The sequence below is a fragment of the Lampetra planeri genome, chromosome 28, assembly GCF_965212315.1.
Source record: "Lampetra planeri chromosome 28, kcLamPlan1.2.h2, whole genome shotgun sequence".
Taxonomy (NCBI): domain Eukaryota; kingdom Metazoa; phylum Chordata; class Hyperoartia; order Petromyzontiformes; family Petromyzontidae; genus Lampetra; species Lampetra planeri.
This window is the reverse complement of record NC_136134.1, coordinates 6,534,371-6,540,370: the sequence shown is the minus strand read 5'-3', so window position 1 is coordinate 6,540,370 and position 6,000 is coordinate 6,534,371.

Genomic DNA, 6,000 nt, shown 5'->3' with positions numbered 1-6,000 from the left:
GCTTTATTCCCAGTCTATTTTAGGCCTTTCCTATGGGGGTAAATCACGTTCCACGCATATCACAGCCATCCTGAGTGGTAAAGAACTGTTAAGAACAAGTGGCGATCGAGCGTACAAGCTAAATGTGATGCCAGGTGTGTGGCTTCACACATTACTTGTACAGTCACAGGAAACCATGTCACACCTGTGTAAGGGTGAGGCCTGGCGGCCAACCCAATGTTTGTGTGTGGGGTAGTCTGCCAGAAGTCTTAACGACTTCACAGGCAGGCCAAGTTTAAAAGTAGCAGAGCCACTGACAACCGCCTTGGTTGGTGATGCCACCACACCAAACTGATTGGGAGGCATCGGAGCATTCAAATCAGATTGCTGCAAAGGGAAGAGGCTGGAAGATTAAATTGATTAAAAAGGCACGGTTGATAACCGTTGGAAAAGGGGATTGGAGGAAAAGAGGAAAACCTGCTCGAAAGAGAGGTACAGGATTTAAAAGGGGGCCGAGAGAGAATTCGGGCACATTCTGAAGTGAAGCCTCGATAAATATGGTCCCTATGTTTTTGCACATTTTCTACGAATAAACCATAAATTTGAGCTATACACCAATCGTCCAAAGTCCTTTTCACCTTAATTTGGAGCTTTCGTGACTGCAGGAATTACTCTTTGGTTCTTTCGGTAAAGTCACGTATAAAGAGAAAATAATAAACTAAATACTAGCATACGATGTTTCGATTGCAACGCAAGCAATCATCATCAGATATAAATGAAATAGAAACACAAATGTAGTATACTTAGAACTGTAATGTAATACAACAGAAAGTCGGATAACATAACAGTCAACACCCTACCTGGTTGATTACGTTCTTCCTGAGAATGCTAAATTTGAGAGAGAGATAAAACACAGAACCAGAGACATATAGACAGACATATAAGCAGACATATCATGAATGTGTCGCGTGCGTGCATATCTCCATATGTGCAGTGTTGAATTGAATGTCCTGTTACACAGTCAGTAAATCATCATACAATGGTGTATAACCTCAAGTTTAGCATTCAGATGCATAAAATTCGTAAATTATTATTAATCCATTACACACTGTGTTGTTCGCTTCATAAGATAGAAATTAATATCACTGCAAACGTCACTTACAGTATTTTAGTTGAAATATACGCAAATAGGCAACGTGGCGGCGAGCTGTTAACTACCTCGCCTGGTAGGCAGAAGGTCGTGGGCTCGATCCCCACCCTAACGATGCCTGCTGCATATTTGGAGTTTGCATGTTGGATTTTTCTCCTGGTCCTCCGGGTTTTCCCTCCACATTAGAAACATTTGTTTAGAGTATCTGATGGCTATAAATTCGCACTTGTTAAGCCATTCTGTTCAGCTGTCACATGTGGCGAGGTAGCTTCTGAAAAAGAGCTCTATTGCTCAGTAGGCCTTACCTGGTAAAATCAAAATAGTTTAATTTACTCTTTGGTTCTTTCGGTAAAGTCACGTAGAAATAAAATAACTAAAATAATAGAATACGATGTTTCGATTGCAACACAAGCAACCGTATTCTATTATTGAATTCATTTTCTTTCTACGTGACTTTACCGAAAGAACCAAAGAGTGATTCCTGCAGTCACGAAAGCTTCAAATCTAGTTTTATTTACTTTTAGATTTTAGTTCAAATAAAAATGGCCATACACATGCAGACGAACGAACCTAATGATGAAAGCAGAGGAGAGTGTACGTACTTGTGGAGATGACTCAAGAGGAGATGGAGCGTCTTCATCGGAGCACCTGACGGAAAGATGAAGTGCCGGATTGAGGTAATGGAAATGTCATTGAGTGTGGGGAGGGTGCTTTTTTGGCAGTGCTTTGTGAAAATGACCAATGACGATAATAAAAATAGACACACCGTTGCCACGAGTAGGCCAGATATGTGAGATTACACGCATTAAGAAGATCCCCTCTGAAAGCACCGGTTCTATATTGCCCATTTCGCCTCAATGATGCATTACCGTCCATACACGTGTCCCTTCAGTGGGCGGCTATGTTGCAGTGCAACGCAAGGTGATGGCGGTGAGCACTTGAGAGAGCACCTGCCTATGTTTCCCCAGATATGATATAAGTGAGGATGGTGCCTCGACGCGGTTGAGCATTGGGATGTTGTGGTAGTGTGGCCTTTATCAAGACACCTTCCAGGCTCCCAGTGGAGGCTTCAAGCTGACCTTCTGCGGATCAGCGCAGCGCTGACCTGTAACGATCTGCCCACGAGGCACGGACTGAATATGTCAATGCCGCTGTTCATCTGAGGGCTGTCACACTTCTCGTCGGGCCCTAAACTTCGTATGGCTGAGTTGATTGTAGACCGGGGTCCCTGTGAAAATTGAAAACCCAATAGAAACAAAAAAATATGGCTCCTCCAAGTTGGATGTTGAATCTCAATGGAAGCGATGTCCTTTCCTTCAGTCTCATCTGAAGTGGCATGGTCAGAAAGTTTGGAGACCTGAGCGGACGCATGTTTCGTTATTGTTATATTCAATACATCCTCTACATTATCTCATCTCTTTCCAAACTCTGAGGCAGCACATGATTAGCGCAGCGATGCAGCGTGTGCGCCTGCGAAACCACCAATCGACAACGCACGTGGATTGTGTGATGAAAGAAACGCTGCGATTTTTACAAAAAAAGCTCTAATTTGTTGACCATAAAAAAACAATGCCGCCACCGTGTGCTCTGACGTTTGCCACTAAGGCGAGTGTCAAAATGCATCAATGCCTCATTTGCCTCTCCCTTAATGGTATTGGAATTAAATTAGAAATCTTGACAGCAAACAGATGAATGTGTTTTTAATATGTGTCCAGTGGGAGTGTGAATATTTGGAATATATTTAGCCATGTAAATAATTTATTCGGAACAATTTGTAAACAAAATTTAAATGGCATTCATGAAATTGTTCTATGACATACTAACTTCATTATTCTCAACTCTCGCTGCTAAGAAGGTAGAACATCTCCTTTTATATATCGACTAATGTGCTGAGTTTTATTTATTTGTGTTTATATACTACTGCCAATATAGTCTCATAACATGTTTATTGTCTGATAAAAAATATTTTGTTTGGACTTCTGCAAGAAGGCTGTATGATCCATCAGCAGGCACAGAGAGGACAGCCTACGTTTAACAACTTGGCAGAATCCAAGAATAATTGGTAAAAGTGGAATCATTTCAGGTATTTTCCCGCTGCGCCATTGTCTTGGAGTTGGGAGACCGCGGGAACCCTCTATGATCGATTGCCGTCTTCAGAACCGTAACTGACCTGCACTGAAATCTCACAGGCAAAACACTGATGCATCGTCTGTCAAACATGGGAAGGTAACGTGAGAAATACCTATTGGCCAAAACATTAACTGTGCTTCCTTTCCTCTTCAGGCAAATTTGCTGTTTTTACCGAGTAAAACAAAAAATGTTGTTACAGCTAATGAAATAGTACATGTATTATTATTATGCATATATGGACAGATCAAAGGTAATAACACTGCAGGTTGAAATTCAAGAAAGAACGGAAGTTGTGTCAATGCCCATACCTTACCACACTACACGAAGTACAACAAAACCAATGTGTGTTATAGGATATAAAAAATAAACTTACTTTGTCTCTCTGAGTCAGTCAGTCAGTCCCAGAGACACATTTTTTGAGAATAGGGTTTCTACTTTTTTTCTGGCAACAAAACAAGTGTTAAGATGCTAAAACACCAAACTGAAACCTCTTACAAGGAATCATGTTTGCATTAGCCACAATGCTTGTGGTCAGAATGCTAACAAAAAACATGCTCTGATAATATATGCATTGTCTTTGAAACTGATTGGACCACACCAGAGACAGCTTTCTTTAGAGCCTAGTCTCAAAACGGTGTTAGACCAGAGGACGCCAAAAGGTATACCGTTTCAAACACAATGCATATATTATCAGAGTACTTTGTTGTTTGCATTCTGAACACAAGCATTGTGGGTAATGCAGACATGAATCCTTGTAAAAGGTTTCAGTTTGGTGTTTTAACATCTTAACACCTGTTTTGTTGCCAGACAAAAGGGGAAAACCTATTCTCATATTTTGGTACTAGCAAAGGAGGTCCCATGATGTACTATTTTTGTTGTACAGAGCTGAGTGAGGAATCATTTTGAACAGGAGGTACCACAGTCCTATCGTATTGACAATGGGTTACGTATCATCTATGATTTTTGATCGAGGTAAAAAAACTGCAAACAAACGTTTACTATACTAAAGAACCAAAGAGTAAAGGTGATAGGGAGTTTGGAAAGTTCTAAACTCTCTTCCATTGTCTGTTATTTTTTGCAGTTGAGTGTTGGGAATAGCTTTATAATATGAAGAAAAAAACAGACAACATCATCCATTATGTTTGACTTTGCCCGAATGGTCATGTGTCCACATTGGGATTGTACTTTATTAAACGATTCCCCGTATACATTTTGACAAGCTGGCACTGGACAATTTTAAACAAATACGTAAACTGGCTGCAATGCATTCATTCATCCATCCATCGCTGACAGGAAACAACACATTGTGCCAACACTTTCAACTGCTTGCTACAAATTTCACCCAGTGCTTGTGGATTCAAGTCCAGTCCTCTTGCCTTACACAATGTGGATCACGTGTGGAGTGTAACAACCGCCATTCGCCACTAAGTGGCGGTGACGTCACCACGACGCTTGTGCCAGGCTATGTGCACGTTGAGGCCACGTGAAGTGTCGAACGCCTGCTGGCAGGAGGTCACGGGGCAGACCCAGGTGCCACGGGTCGACTGACTGAGACGACTGGCCGATGCACCACCTGTGCCCCCTACTGTGCCAACTTGCTGTGCTTTAGCCACCTTGCGCTCTGCTCATTGTTGTGAGCGTCGCTCCTCCGCCCTCCGTTGTTGTTGGAGGGCGACTGCCTCCAACTGCCCAATAGCGTCCTTCACGAGCCTCCTCCACAGATGCCGATCTTGACACCGCTGGTACCAGTCATCAGCAAGTCCACTCAGCTCCACATCCTCCTGTACCACATCACTCCATCTCTTCTCTAGCAGGGTGTAAGCACACACACACACCCACGTGTCATCCACATCCACACAGATGTTCTTCCCTTGAGGCGATAGAAACTCAACACCCTGTTTGGGGTAAAACTCTGCTCATTGGACTGTGGGGAAGTGAGGCCTTTGAAAGAGGAAGATGGTGATTCGGAATGCTGTCTTGGTGTCGGTGGTGAATGGAATGCCCGTCTCTTTCAGCAACATGCAAGTCTTGCTTTGTAAACTGGAAAGGAAATGAAATGTCCTTTGAACCATTCCGATGTATACGAGGAAAAAAAAAAATTCAACCACAAAAAGTGCCTATGTAATAATCATAGCCTGCACGGAAGTTGAGGAAATGTTAATATCCTCAGGTTGTGCCATGGTGCATTTCGGCACGATGTGTCTGCCACTTCATTCCGCGATGCTGGGAGTTGGATTTAAATTGCTGAGGAATCTTTCCGGCACGTGCAACGAAACGTCGGACACCGTGCTGAGCAACACTGGGCGCAACCCGAATGCACATCAGAGAGCTGTACAACACAACGCGAAAGGTGTGCTGCTCACAAACTGCAGCAAGGCACTCATGCCCTAGGCTGCTTGTGTGCAGCACATCTTTTGTGTGTTCATCTTCTTGGTTCTTTCGGTAAAGTCACGTAGAAGGGAAATAATAAAATAATAAAATGTCCCATTTAATAAAATAATAGTCACGACGTTTCGGCCACAACGCAAGCAGCTGTCTTTCCGACAGACCTGTTCTTCACCTGAGGACGGCTGCTTGCGTTGTGGCCGAAACGTCATGAGAATTATTTTATTATGTTTTATTTTTATTATTTAATTATTTCCCTTCTACGTGACTTTACCGAAAGAACCAAGAAGATGAATCCCTGCAGTCACGAAAGCTTTAAATCGAAACTTTTGTGTGTTGTTAGTTACATTTGTTTC